Here is a 16600-nt window from a genome sequence, read left to right as displayed (position 1 = left end):
TCACTAGAAATTAAGGCCATCAAGTAGATTTTTGCAACAATAACAATGAGCTCAACTACAATTTTTAAGTAATTGCCACTTATTTTATACTCACTATGTCATTTCATCATTAGAGTTGATTTTTTTAAGTCTGTGTAAAGGCAGTTCAAAGAATTGTTTCTAAACACATGTTGTAAATGCATTGCTGAAACATGTTACAAAGACTGTGAACTACGTAGTTCTGAATCGTTAACAGTTTTTCACATCAAGATTTTTTGAGGTGGGTTTTTTCAATCGCGAGTTACTGTCATAACTACAGCCTGCAGTTTGCGATAATTCACATAACAGCTAATTTTGCTGCTTGATATTGTTAAGAAGTGACAGACGCATGAAGCAGGCGGATCCAAATGTTATTTATAAACATAGACATGGTCAAAACCGGCAGGGTCAAACACAGGCAAACAGGTACAGCAAGGGCAAGACACAAAAGTAATCTGTTAAACAGGCGAGGATTGATCGGCAGCAAACATAATCCAAATGGGCGAGGCAAACGGGTAATCCAAATTGAGAGGCGAGAGTTAAAACGAGAGGCAAACAGAGTCCAAAACGACAAGAGGAAGAGTAATCCAAACAGGCGAGAGTTCCAGGGCAGGCTGCAGACTAGACAAGATGAGATAACCAGGCGGGGAATCAAAAACATGAATGACAAGGCTAGAACAAGACTTTGACTGACTCGGGAAAACTTGGAATGGCCCTGTACAGTTGCTAACATATAGAGAATGATTGTAATGGCCCTGTATTTATGCAGTTCACGATTGGTTGCGGGTGAAATTGCAAGCCGTGCAATGGAAGATGGGAAGTGTAGTCCAGGGTGATGTGTAACAGTCAGTGAGTGGAGAGTCAATGATATTGCAAACTGGTGTGTCATACCATTTTATTGTATGTGTTGTCTTAATTATGAACACACTGTTTTGTAGTGCAAAGAGTTTTACTGTTGCCTGCACTTTATTGTTTTTCTCGTTATTGTAACAATAATCCACTGAGAGGCGAGATGTGATGAACCTAAGTGCAGCTTTATTATTATCCAAACGTGAAATCCAAACAACCAATAATCCAAACAATAAATCCAAACAAACGAAGACTTGACATAAACTTGACAGACTTGACTTAACGTGAACAGACTTGGCACAAAAACACAAAAACACAACTCACCGACAGCTGGTTACATCGTTAATACACGACAAGAAACAATGGCTACATGAGGGCTACTTATACTAAACAATGAGGGACACATGACAAGAACCAACCAATGAGAAACAAGACACATGACTAAGACAACCAATGAGAACATGACACATTGAACTAAGGAACCAATGGCAGGAATGCATTAGGGCAAGGGAAGCAAGACTAGACAAGGAACATGGCTAAACCTCAAAATAGAAGACATGAAAACATGAACATGAACCAAAACCAAATCCCAAACCCCACGTTACAGTTATTTCCATATATTATCAATCGGCCATATTGGCAGCACTGAACATAAACAATGCCACTGAACCGAATGAAACTCATATATTTTGCTGATCATTGCTGCTGAAAATGGTCAATTATTGACATGTTTTGGGCTGTACTGGGGTGCGTTTCCCAAAAGCATCGTTAGCCAACTATGGTCGCAAGTTCCGTCGTTACCAACATAGTTCAACGATTGGGTGTTTCCCAACACCATAGTTCAAACGAACATTCGCAAACAGCGTCACAAACTTACATGGTTGGAACTACAGCTCTCGACCTGTGGTTAGAAGCATCGTTGCTTCTTAGTAACACATGTGGGATTAATAAAGTATGTTCTTGGTCACAGTTTGCAAGCTAACACGCAGTACAATCTATATCTTCAATTGTATCTAAAAAATAAATGCGTTTTACTCTATGTATTTTTGTGCGTCCTTTATAAGCGTTGTTTATGAATAGTGCGCATGTGCACAAATGCCTGAGGGAACCCCGGAGTATGACGTAAGAGAGAACGCGCAATGAATCAAACATCAAATAAAGCGAAATGACAGGGAACAAAAATAGAAAATGAGTCATTAGGTGCCATGTTCAATATAGCTGCATTTTTGAGAGACCCTAATCAGTTAAATAGCAGAAGTTATTACTCGGTGACGTCATTAACAACGGCCCTAAGTTGTTGAACTAATGTGGTTCAAACGACGGAGATGCGACCGTGTTCGGGAAACACTCGTGACTAGCTAGTTCGTTTCCACAACGATGCATCGTACTATGGAGGTTAACCAGCAAGTTATGTCGTTGTACGGGAAACGCACCCCTGATCGGTTGAACTGGGAAAAACATTTGATATATTATAGACTGCAAGTTCTAACAAATCAAGGAGAAGAGTGCAAAAAACTGTCTTGAGTTTGTTGGCCAAACTGAACCAGGATTTCCAGAGCAAGAATCTTGATAACATTCATGTTTGTTCTTATCATTTCCAGTCAGGTAGGTGATATATTAGGCTAATATCTTAAATACTGCTTGTACGTATCTATACCACCTAGTAACTTTAGTTTGACAAAATATTGCGCCCTTCCCTGCTTACTTAGTCTATCTCGATATGATGTTTTTGCATTGTTTAGACAGCATAAATTATCAGAACAGTGTATTCAGTAGTACATTAGCCATGCAATCCATGATGTTGTTTACATCTGAGTATTCTATGGACATGCATTCGGGTAATTGACCAAATCATGACGTTAGTGCAAACCTTCTTTAGCAGCTAATGAACCAGAAAGCTCGCACAATCAGAGAAAATGGCTTACTTCTGCATTGAAAAATAATTTTGTTAACTTTTTTCCTTTGGTGTGACAAACTCACAATTTAATATTGCTTTTCACAGACTCTAACCATACTGTTTATTTAATGTTAGTTTGCTGTATGATATTCATAACTGTGTGAGTCTGCAGCCAAAACAACTAATTAGGTTTGCAGTTTAACAAAATGCTCACCAATTTAATCTCTTTTCTAATTACACTTTCATATTTGCATAGATATGAAATAGGAGATATGTTAAATGCTTATTTTATTTATTTATTTATTTTTAACCATGTCTTAGACTTTAAATCTTAAATTTAATGCATTGGTCCTTTGTGATATTACACAATTTTTACACAAGAACCACAGTTGTGACGATATTACCAGCATTTAAATGTTTAAAAATTTGCCACTAAAATTTATTTATTTTAAATATATGGAAACCCATTTCCACCACTAAATAAAAAATATATTAATAAAAAAAGATTTTTGCAACCTTTTCTCTACAAATTCTGACTCTTTTCTCAGAACTGTGTGATATAAACTCACGGTTGCGAGAAATAAAGTCAGAATTGCAAGATAGAAACTTTTTTTATCACACATGCCACTTTGTATCTCGCAATTCTGAGTTTTGTTTCTCGAAATTGTGAGATATAAACTTGCAATTGCAAGTTATAAAGTCCAATTCTGAGGTGGGGAACAAGACTGATATGTTCTCAGAATTACGTTTATATCTCACAATTCTGACTTAATTCACAAATGCATGTTATAAAGTTATAAAGGACCATATTTGGTTGAGATACAACTATTTGAAAATCTGGAATCTAAGGGTAAAATCGCCTTTAAAGTTGTCCAAATGAAGTTCTGCTAATCAAAAATTAAGTTTTGATATATTTATTTACAAAATATCTTCATGGAACATCGTAACGATTTTTGGCATAAAAGAAAAATCTATAATTTTGACCCATACAATGTATTTTTGGCTATTGCTACAAATATACCCATGCTACTTAAGGTTTTTGTGGTCCAGGGTCACAAAATTATGCAAAAAGTCCAGAAAGTCAGGAAATATTATTTATGCATATGTAGAAGTTATTACATTGACAATTAACTATACTCTTAAAAATAAAGGTGCTTTAAAAGGTTCTTCACAGCAATGCCATAGAAGAACCACTTTTTGGTTCCACCACGAATCATTCAACCATCACTTTACTTTTTTATAATCTGAAGAACCTTCTTTTGCCACAAAGAACCTTTTATGAAACAGAAAGGTTCTTCAGATGTTAAAGGTTCTTTATGGAACCATTTAGACAAAAAAGGTTCTTCTATAGCATCGTGAAGCACCTTTTTTTTAAGAGTGCAGACAAAAGAATCTGGCATTTTATTCCAAAACTGTTTAAATATAATTTCTTCTACAGTCCATTCCATCACAGAAAGAACAGTGATTTGAGATGTGTTGGAAATGCCGTTTATTATTTCTTCATGAAGGGGAAAAATAATAAAATAGTCATCTTGAGGAGAGGAAATAATACAATTGTCTTGTGACGCATGTATAAACAGTGCTGGACATTGTTAGTAGGCAAATCGAATAAAACTGGTGAGACTGTGAAAAGTGTGTTTTAATTAAGTTCAGATTTTCAAAGTCGACCGGGTCAAATGAATTGCATTGTCCAGATCTGCAAATCTCTCTAGCTTGAACGTATTAAGATGTCTGAGTATTTGTACTCAAGGTATGAAGTCTAATCTTGCTTAATTTTCCTGGCAATCGAAGGTTGTACATGTCCCTCATTGTAGATGTTGTATTTCAACAAAAGGCAATCTGGTTTGTTATTATCCAATCTCATCTGGAAGTGGCTTTCATTTGCAAAACATTCTAGGTCTAGTGTGTGGCCCGTTGAATTAAGTTCGAATCAACTGAGCTCGCTGATAATATTGAGTCCTTATTGAAATCTGCTCCTGGAGCGCAACCAACGTTTTTGAGGCCTCGCTCATGCAAGATATAAACAAGTCAAATGGTCTGCACAGCAGGTATTGACACTGTAATCATACCCTTGGTTTGTCCATTACGTTTAGAGTGCAACCAATCGGAAAACTGGCTGTAAATACTATGCATATGGAATCCTTTTGTTTACAGTGCTTTGAAAAGCACGCTTCTTACGTCTTACAGCCTAGCTTTATATGATGGGATGTTTAGATTGTTCCAATATGCTAGTACCATAGTACCATACTTTTAAAAAAAGAGTACTTATTATGGAACTTTACCACCTTTCTGGAGCTTGAACGTGTCAGTTGCGTTTGGAACAACATGAGGGTGAGTAATTAATGACAGAATTAAAACTTTTGGGTGAACTATCCCTTTCAGTTCAGAATGGTGCAGTACCCCTAGAAAAAAAAAAGTAGATAAAACATGCAGCACACCTCGATTTCACACCCTGTGTCAACTTCAAGATGGAGACCCAGCATCCCAATAGAAAACCACCATGTTCTAGTGTCAACTTGGGGGTTTGCAGTCTCACTGGAGGTGTAGTCACAGTAGCCAGAGCTCCAAGATGTTTGCTCCCTCACATGTAGATTAGAGTAAGAGGTGGTGTGGATTGCACCTGCGACAGAAGGCCTGGACGTCACCACACTCACACTGTAAACGCCAATCTCATGCACCTGCGTGCCTGAAGCACTAATTTATTTTCAGAGTGTAGGATGAGAGACGTGTGCTGCTAACATGCTCCTGCTAACATGCTCCTGACCGAATCAACTGAGGGATTCGTCAAAGAATTAGCACTTAAAGACTGATAATGTGGCCCACAGCCATACCTTCACATAATCAATTAAAAGAGCAGGTCATATGGGTTCACTTCCCAATTAGTTTGTTTATATCATTTCGAAAAGACATTGTTCTGTGCTGTGAAAGCAAGTTTGTTTCGTTTTTATTGCCGATAGATGATGATGTGAAGAACTAGTGGTTGAAATAATTTTTTTCCACAACACCACAGCAATACAATTCGAACCTTTTGTTGTGTGCTCATCATTTTACAGAGGACTGCTTCTCTAATGTTGGCTTTTATCTTCTTTGGCTTCTAATCTTCTTTATTAGAAGTGTCTCCCAACCACAACCTGTAAGTACAATTGATACTTTATGTGTACATTTTCAAGTGAGTGCTCAAAATAAAATAAAAAATTTGTGCCAATATGTGATGTTTACCTAGTGCATCTTTAGGTTTTCAGGTAAACCACGATATTACTGTCTTACTGAAATAGTTCTGATAATTCGCTGTGAAATTATTATTTCATAAGAATGTGTCGATTAATGTAAACTGTTGTTGTTCTTATTACTTTGTTTATTAATAACGAATGTGACTTAGACATATTTTATTTTACAAACTATTGTTTCATCAGTTAGTCCCATTAGCACTTGGCTAATGTATCCACCATTATTGTTTTGTGAATTGTTTAAAGTTTACCAGCTAAACTTTAGCTATGGGCACAATTCGTTTAAATGTTTTTTTGTTATTTTAGGAACAAATTGGAGCACTATTGTTTTATGTAAAAGTGCATTAGGGTTGCCAGGTATTCACAATAAAACCTGTCCAATTGCTACTCAAAACTTGCCCAATTACGTTTCGAGGGGGGTCCCCCATTACAAATCGTGTTCCGGGGTGTAAATATATTTTTTTTGTCGGGGTTCCCCTGGTAAATTTTAATTCCAGGGTTTAAATATGACGTTATTCGGGTCGCTTCAACCTGTGGACACAGATGGTAGCGCTCGCTAACTTGCTAAAGTACTCCTCTCTGTGCCAATCACAACAGGCTTGGCCAGCTGACCAATCAAAGCAGAGTAGGCTTTTGGATAGGAGGGATTTGCAGAAATTATGCTCAAAGCTGGTTTGAACAAAACGTTTTAAAATCATTGACAAATGACTATGCATAAATGTATATTCTGAGAAAATTACAATGTTTTCTGACCTTAGATGTTTTTAAACCTGTTATAGGGGACTCCAACACAATATTAGAACATTTTAAAAAACCATATGACCTGCTCTTTATAGGTGACTTTTTCCATGTTTAGTTGCCACCCACTGCGCCTCCATTTTGCTTTCAAGCAACAACGGTGTACCAGTTCTAATGCCATGGTGAAAGTTCAAGCAAAGCATTCTAACTGTTCTGTCATTGAATGCACAGATGAGCACATAACACTATTTAGAGTGCCAGCCTCAGAGGAGACAAGAGAGCAGTGGATTTATTGATTTATTTACTGTATATTACGCTGCTGCAACACAGATTTAATATAAACATGCAATTTGTTTCCCAGCTGTTTACCTTCACAGACATAACTTACTGTTTTTGTGACTCATGTGTGTTTTAACTTGGGAGTATTTGACAGTTTAAGTGCAATAAAACATGAAAGAGAACTTCGTTTAGTGCTCACATGCCGTGTGACAGCCACTTTCTGTGCACGTTTCGCTCAGAAAACCATATATTAGAAGTTTAAACTGATTTGGCTTTAAAACGCATAATTTCAGTGCAATAGACATGATAATCAAGGGGGCAGAAAGCAGCAGCTCATTTGCATTTACAGAGACATGCACGCAAACAGCGTGTTTCTGCTTCCACTCAAAATAGGGATTTTCAAAATGATATAATAAATGATCTGTGGGGTATTTTGAACTGAAACTTCACAGACACATCCTGGGGACACCTGAGATGTATATTACATCTTGTAAAATGGAGCATAAAAGGTCTCCTTTATTTGTTTAAATCATTGGACAGCCAGTTCATTTAAAAATGAAAATGCTAGTTTGGTTTGTTTCCCCATGCAGATGTTTTCCTATCATTTTGAAGCCATTAGCCTGCAGATGCCTTTTCAATTTAGACAGAGTTGGCTTTGATCTAGCCGCTATTTTACCTTCTAACCTTGCAGTTTACTTTCAGCTGAAAGACTGATTGCAGTGTGGTAAGTCACTTTGCTTGGAAAAAGAAACTCTGGTCAAGTCAATGAAGGCTTTCATTGGTGCATATGTTTCTAAATGGCTCATAGAAGGCTTCTGGACGTGTACTTGCATATCATTAATCAAAGGCATTGAAATAATGCATGAGGCTTATTTGTAACCTGGGAAAATATTTTCTACAAATTAGGATGAGGTCTGTTTTCTTTGGTCACACCTACAAGGTAACAGAACCATTCCAACATTCTGCTTAAATTATGTTTCCTGAGCAAGTTTGAAAACAGACGTCCCTTGAGATGATCTACAACCAACTACTTACTTAAATTTAGAGCATTAATATCCGAAATGAGAATTCAACAGACTTAACATTACCAGCTAACTGACTCTATAGGGAGGTTAAACGCCGGTGGCATCACAATAAATTTGAAAAAATTATAAATCTCTGGGGGGTTTTTTCCAAATGTGCTCTGGAACTAAAATCACATGTAAGCCGGAATGACAATAATTAGCCCAGTACAGGACTATGGAAGGATTACAGAAATGAACGAGAAAGGCTTGTGCAAACAATATCTGTCATGTGGGTGGGTATGGCTCGCGATCAGAGATAAATTAGTGGAATAGAGTCGAGAACTGAAATTTGGGGGATTGCAGCGGACTGTAACCGTAATGCCACGAGCAAAGGGCAACATATGTGTGCGCCGTGATTGCCTCGCTGAAAGCGAAAAGAAACATTCTGCGCCTACAAGGTTATAGGCCTCACTACAAATGGGTTGCAGATTATAATGTTTAGCACTCAGAATTTAGCAGTATGATTTGTGTGTTGGCCATTCATCAGATGTCCAGGCATCTTTATGCATCTGTTAGAAGAAGTTTCTTCCAGAGAAAGGATGATGTATGATGTAGAGGAGACCATGCGGAAACAAAACCATTGATTTCCCTGGTGAAAAAGAAGTGTAATTGTAATGAATGTGAACTTGTAGTGTACTGGAAATCTTAAATGTGCATATTCAAGAAAATGACTGTAATTTTAAGATTAGGGTCAATTTAACTTGTTTTGTATTTTGAGAAACATGTAACTATCTTCTGTAGACTCTCAAGGGCAGTACTAAATAATAATAATAAAAAAAAGATATTTAGGCAAAATAAGAAAAATGTACACATCTACATTCTGTTCAAAAGTTTTCACCCCCGGCTCTTAATGCATTGTTTTTCCTTCTGGAGAATCAGTGAGCGTTTGAACCTTCTGCAAAAGTTGCATTTGACTCCCTCAGTTGTCCTCAGTGTGAAAAGATGGATCTTAAAATCATACAGTCATTATTAGAAAGGGTTCAAATACACAAAAATGCTGGAAAACCAAAGAATTTGTGGGACCTGAAGGATTTTTCTGAAGAAACCGGGCAGTTTAACTGTTCAGGACAAACAAGGGACTCATGAACAACTATCACTAAGCAAAAAACACATTGTGGATCATTCAGGTAACAACACAGTATTAATAATCAAGTGTATGTAAACTTTTGAATGTGGTCGTTTTTTTATAAATTCAGCTATTATTTTCTCTTGTGGACCATATGTAAACATCATTTATGTGAAATATCTCACTCAGGTCAATACTAAATAAAACACAATTTGTATGATTTTGTAAAACAATTAACATCTTGCAGATTTTGCAATGTGTATGTAAACTTTCAAATGTACACTCTTAAAAATAAAGGTGCTTCACGATGCCATAGAAGAACCTTTTTTGTCTAAATGGTTCCATAAAGAACCTTTAACATCTGAAGAACCTTTTTGTTTCACAAAAGGTTCTTTGTGGCAAAAGAAGGTTCTTCATATAATAAAATGGTAAAAAAAGAGATGGTTCCTTAAAGAATCTTTGACTGAATGGTTCTTTGTGCAACCAAAAATAGTTATTCTATGGCATTGCTGTAAAGAACCCTTTAAAGCACCTTTATTTTTAGGAGTGTATTTATACAACAGCTCCTTCTAGTCCTCAAATCTGATTGGCTGAAAGGAGTGCAATATTGTATTGATAACAGAACTCCAACCATTTCACCATTTAAATCACTCAGCTTGCGGTATTTCTTAAACAGAGTGTTATAGAGGATGTCTGAAGTCTACTGTACTTTTATAAATTATACTTTTTTATGTCACAGAATGACGTTTTAAGAGTTTTTTAGTCGAGAATTACCTTTCCATATTTTAAAATATGCTTCTTTGACCACCATTCTCCTGAAAAGACGATATAAGTTGAAGTAACATTGTCAGTTATGCTTTTAGAGCAGTTATCGTATATTTTCTCTTTCTATGTTTTGCTATTTTGAACAAGTTTTATACATTTGTTTGCCATTTTAATATGTAAAATGAAATAGGAATGGTGAACGGTGATGAAGAAATGTTTCCATATGCTGTTTCAGACACATATTGCAAAAACAGTCACAGACAACATGTATTTCAACACTCTCTGGTCCACCCTAATGCATGCAACATGACTTTGATATCATACTTCCTTCCATAAAAACAGCAAGTGAACTCTTATCCAGCTGCTACTTGTGTTGGGTTGACCTTCGCGTCAGTCAGAGCTGCACCTGAACTCATGAGAGCTGAGAGCTTTCATTCAGCAGCATCAAATGGAACAGGTGTTTCTGATACACTGAGACGGATTGGCTTTGTTTGTGGATGAACACTTTCATGAACAGACAAATCCTATGCACAATCAAACGACTACAGAGAGAGCACTGACATCAAAAGAATATCCATGGTTTACATTAGAGCGCCGCACTGCTGCCCTGCAATCTGTTCCTCATAAGACAACCAGCATTAGCCACCATCATTTAGCTAATAACATCAGTGGATTTAGTTGAGCAGCAATATGACAAAGCAATACAGTGTAATTCAGCCAGTTAAACAAGAACAGCATTGCTGGACTGTCGCCAGCAGTGGCTCACTGCATCCTTCTTCTGAATGGGGCTTTCTGTCTGTGCGCCTTAAACATGATATATTTAGTGTTTTATTTCATTCTTTTCTTTTGAAGATATGATGTGATCATATTTGTACTATTAATGAGGGCATTAAAGTCTTAACTGAGTTGTGTTTCAGTTTTTACATGATAAAAATGCTCTGAAGATGGAAACTTTTGCTATTAGGATTCAATTAGGAATCAAGTCAAACGTTTTTAGGATTGGATTATATTTCAGGAAGATCTATGAAGGGAAAACAAATTGAAAAAGGGTCCATAGAACAAACAATATTATAAAATAAATACACTTTAGTATAGTATTTTAAAAGGTAGCTAGAGATTGCAGTTTATAAAGTTGTAAATATGGATATTTTATTGGAGTACTTTTTTATTGGACTTCAAAATCTCAACAGCCATTCACTGAAATTATAAAGCTTAGAAGAGGCAGGACATTTTTTAATATAACTCTGATTGTATTCGTCTGAAAGAAGAAAGTCATATACACCTAGGATGGCTTGAGGATGAGCAAATCATGGGTTAATTTTCATTTTTGGGTAAACTATCACTTAAGTATGAACTAAATCATGTTTCATACACAAACTGCTTGTTTAATATACTGTAATTTCCATTAAAACTTGTATGTTATGTATTTATGTTATTAATTATATTAAATACAGTTGAAGTCAAAAGTTTACATACACCTTGCAGAATCTGCAAAATGTAAATTTTTTAACCAAAATAAGAGGGATCATGCAAAATGCATGCTATTTTTTATTTAGCACTGTCCTGAAAAAGATAAAAGATGTTTACATATAGTCCACAAGAGAAAATAGTGGTTGAATTTATAAAAATTACCCTGTTCAAAAGTTTTCATACACTTGATTAATACTGTGTTGTTACCTGAATGATCCACAGCTGTGTGTTTTTTTATTTAGTGATAGATGTTCATGAGTCCCTTGTTTGTCCTGAACAGTTAAACTGCTCACTTTTCTTCAGAAAAATCCTTCAGGTCCCACAAATTATTTGTTTTTTCAGCATTTTTGTGTATTTGAACCCTTTCAATGACTGCATGATTTTGAGATCCATCTTTTCACACTGAGGACAACTGAGGGACTAATATTTGAATATTACAGAAGGTTCAAATGCTCACCGATGCTCCAGAAGGAAACACAATGCATTAGGAGCCAGGGGTGAAAACTTTTGAACCGAATGTGTAGGCTACATTGTTTTATTTTGCCTAAATATTATATATATTTTCTTCATTTAGTACTGTCCTTCAGAAGCTACAGAAGATACTTGTTGATGTTCCCCAGAAGACAAAATAAGTTTTTTATAATTTATCCTGATCCTTAAATTCAAAAAGTTTTCACCCCCTGGCTCTTAATGCATATTTTTTTTCCTTCTTAGTGTTTAAACCTTCTGTAAAAACTGTACAAACAGAACTGTAAAAGAAAAGTAAAGTTACAACTCTAAAACACCACTTGGAAAATATTCCAAATATTTGGAAACCATTCATTTCAAAGGACACGATCCAAACGCATTTACAGTCTTATTTTCGTTTGGAATCATCGAAAGGATTCAGGTCAAGGTTGAATTCCACACTTTAGATAAATATCGAGCCCAGCCCATTCATTTTTCACCATAATCTAGCTTGTTTCTTAATTTTAAGCCACAGCTCTCTGTGAAAAATGACTTTGCTAGACTCTCTTTATCACCTGGCGGCACTGATACCCACTTACACACCGCACCAACCTGAGCAACACTTTTGCCCAATTCCATTTGCTCTTCTCTTCCGCTGAGATGACTAAGTATTCCCTCCATTAGCGGCCGTGGATCAGTCCCAGCCTTTTAAAATACAGTCGTGGGCTCTCTCATCAGTCAGCAGGGGCCATTTTAAAGCCCAGCATTTACACAGAGCCTGAGTGATTCATCACAAAGACAAAGCACTGCTGTACTCCTGTAAACGATTGTTTCCCTTAAGATAAAAACAACTAGGGATTATGCATCGCTTTTTATGGATGCTTTCCGCAAACAACTGGCTGCACAATAAAGGGCTCCGAAATAACCTCACGGATCAAGCCAACAGTTCACAGTGGGACTGATGGGATTGATATGTCAATGCTTAAGGAATGCTGAGATTTTACGTAAGTGATGACAACAAATAGGGAACGTCCCAAAGAAGATGACGGGATTAATCTGGTTATTGTGTTTTTTGGCTCGGTGCGATGCCGCTCCCTAAACACTAACTCATTAAATGCATTCTGAAAAAGAGAAGAAAGAAGAAGAAGAAGAAGTAATGAAAAGCAGACATTCTTCTGGAATTGTTGGAGTCAATTAGAAAAGAGTTTGTTATTATTTTATAGCAAATCAGAAATGGTTTCTGTGAAATTACTCCAAATCAGTCACACAGCGTGTGGTGGAATATGGGAACGTTCCATATGGATTATTGCTCTGAAGCCACTGTATCCGCTTAAGTTAGTCCGAGCTCTCTAGCATTCATCAGCATGATCCCAAGGCATTCACACGCTCCAGGGCACTTTCTTCTGGCTGGCGTTCTCACACAACACTTTGATTCAGGATGTTGACAGATCACCCCGGTTCCCTGACACAAATTGGTTTAATTGGGTAGAAGTCAAGTGGTGGTAGAGGGTCAGTTCAGCACTGTGGGCTTGTGGGGATGTGGAGGGTGGGATGTTGTGGGTAAACAAAAGAGGGGACTACCACTGGGGAGGTCAACTGGGTTCTGCCACTTTTCCCCACACAGCAAGGCCTGAAAAGCTGGAGCTGCGTGAGCTCTGATGGATTCTTCGGCCTATTCTTCTCAATAGAGATCTAAATCTTCTGCATCCTATCATTAACTCACAATTAATCACCCCTGTCTCAGATACATGTTTGCATATCCTTTTCAGAATCTTCAACATTTCAAAAGTAAGAGTATAAAAAGAAGATCATAAGTGTTTTTGTTGGCGGTGTTTAAAAAAAAAAGTAGGACTTAATTGCTTTAACTTAGTTGCATGTAAACTAAAATTCATTATAGTTTAAATTTATATTAAATGCAGATTAGATTAAATCATGCAAAATGCATGTTATTTTTTATTTAGTACTGACCTGAATATAATATTTAACACAAAAGACGTTGAAATATAGTCTATACGAGAAAATAATTGTTGAATTTAAAAAATGACCTTGTTCAAAAGTTTACATACACTTTATTCTTAATACTGTGTTGTTACCTGAATAATTCACAGCTGTGTTTTTTTTTTTTTTTTTTTTTTAGTGATAGTTGTTAATGAGTCCCTTGTTTGTCCTGAACAGTTAAACTGCCCGCTGTTCTTCAGAAAAATCCTTCAGGTCCCACAGTTGTTTTTGTTTTCCAGCATTTTTGTGTATTTGAACCCTTTCCAACAAGGACTGTATGATTTTGAGACTCATCTTTTCACACTGAGGTCAACTGAGGGACTCATATGCAACTATTACAGAAGGTTCAAACGCTCACTGATGCTCCAGAAGGAAAAACCATGCATTAAGCTGGGGGTGAAAACTTTTTTGATTTAAAGGTCAGGGTAAATTTAACTGATTTTGTCTTCTAGGAGATATGTATCTTCTGTAGCTTCTGAAGGGCAGTACTAAATGAAAAAAAATATATATATGTTTAGGCAAAATAAGAAAAATGTAGGCTACACATCTTCATTCGTTTTTAAAAGTTTCCACCCCCCGTCTCTTAATGCATGGTTTTTCCTTCTGAAGCATCACTGACTTCTGTCAACTTCTGTAATAGTTGCATATGAGTCCCTCAGTTGTCCTCAGTGTGAAAAATGGTTCTCCGAATCATACAGTCATTGTTGGAAAGGGTTCAAATACACAGAAATGCTGGGAAAAAAAAACAATTTGTGGGACCTGAAGGATTCTTCTCAAGAACAGCTGCAGGCAGTTTAACAGTTTAGGACAAAAAAGGGACTCATGAACAACTAAAAAAAATTACTATATTTCTTGCTTAAAATGAACCCAAAATAGCTTGGAAATAAACATTTATTAATATGTTTAATAAATGAACATTTATTTTAAATTGTATTGCTTACTATTAAATATTCACCTTTTGATTATTGCTGATGTGTCTAGTAATTATGTGGCTGATTTCGAATTTATAACCAATTTTGGGTTAATTTTAAGTCAGCCATATAATAATTTTTAAATAACGGAGTTAAAACTACCCAGAAGGCTGGGTTAAACATTTAACCAAATTGCTGGGTCAAAACAACCCAGTTGCTGGGTTTGTCCATGTTTCACCCAGCACTAGGTTTATTTAACCCACCATTTTTTTTTTTTTAGAATGTACACACTGAATACAATTAAGTCCACTTCTTTTTCAGAAAGGAAGGGTGCTGAACATCACACACATGTTCTGCCATGGTTGTGTAAAATAATGTGGAAAAGCTCAGAGATGAGAAGTCTAAACGATAAGCTAATCAAGCATACACATGAAACACACATGATGGGACCTATTTAATGCCCATTCTTCTCCATTTTGTTTTGGTCTAAATGACTTCAGAGAGCCACTGGCGGCCAAAATACAGAAGCTGTGAACATGGACCGCACAGAGGGGAAACGCATGGTGGGTGGTATTTCATGCTGGACTACGTTTCAATAAGTCACGCCAAGCCGCAGTGGATTTTGGCCCCAGTGGCATTTAGCGGAGTCGTTCTAGTTGTAAATGTATTCCATAGAGTGAGGTTAGTTCCTTCCCTTGCTACGCTCAAATTCAGCTGGTGACAAAGTGTGACAGGTGAGATAGTTCAAGGAGTCTGACCTTCACTGTGAGCTATAGGAAGTGCTGAAACAGGAGGAGAGCTGGTGCAGTGTGTGAAAATGATCAAGGAATGTTCCGGGTTCAATACAAGATAAGCTCTTCTGACAGTATCTGTGACATGCTGTCAATTACCACCGAAAATATTTTGACTTATTGAAGTATAGTAAGGCACTCACCACCAGGTCAACATTCCAAAGGGTTTCAAGCACTAAAATAAAGTGGTAAAGTGATTATTATTTGAAATGTAGAGTTGTCTAAATCACTTTTTATTGTGGGGCTACTTTTCTAAGGGGATGAACTTGTGGTTGAACACTACTGATGTAATTCCTGTTGATTTACAGTCCATGTAAAAAGTTAACAGGTTTACTGGTATTACATGCATGACACAAGTTAAAAGATTGAATAAGAAGAATTTTTGCAAATTTTCTTCCCTCAAATCTCAAACATGCAAAATTTGAAAACCTTAGCACATCTGAAACCAGTTGCTTCCAGGCTTTTTTCATCATATCAGAAGAAGCGCCTCACAAGATTTCATCCGAGCATTTTTTTGCCACAAGCAGCTTCCTCCATCTCCACTATCTAGCGGACACGTACAGAAGCTTGTTTTGTGGTTACGCATTGGCTATTGTGAAAGAACCTAAAATCCTAAATATCAAACATGTTTGATATAATCGAGTAGCCCCAGATTTGTGTGTAAACAGATCAGGAGATGCAAAATTCAATCTGGAAATGCTTCACATTACCAGATAATCCATGCCAAGCATTGGAAATGGCCGAGACCTTCTATAAGATTTTTTCTTAGATTCTTGGCATGGAAAAATCAAGGATAAATCGGCCTAAAACTCCTGTAATGTGAGCCCACCTGAAAGGAGACCTATTATCCCCCTTTTTTCTCAGGTGTCCCCAGATTTAAACTTTCAGCTCAAAATACCCCACAGATTATTTATTATATCATTTGAAATTCCTATTTTGAGCGGAAGCAGAAACACGTTGTTCTCATGCATGCCTCTTTAAATGCAAATGAGCTACTGCTTCCCGCCCCCTTTTCCAGAAGGACTGTGCCTTTACAGCTCAGATTCTCTGCCAAAAAAACATCTGTTTGGTTTTGATTAT

This window comes from Garra rufa, chromosome 8, assembly GCF_049309525.1.
Source record: "Garra rufa chromosome 8, GarRuf1.0, whole genome shotgun sequence".
Classification (NCBI taxonomy): Eukaryota; Metazoa; Chordata; class Actinopteri; order Cypriniformes; family Cyprinidae; genus Garra; species Garra rufa.
Note: the sequence above shows the minus strand (reverse complement) of the source record.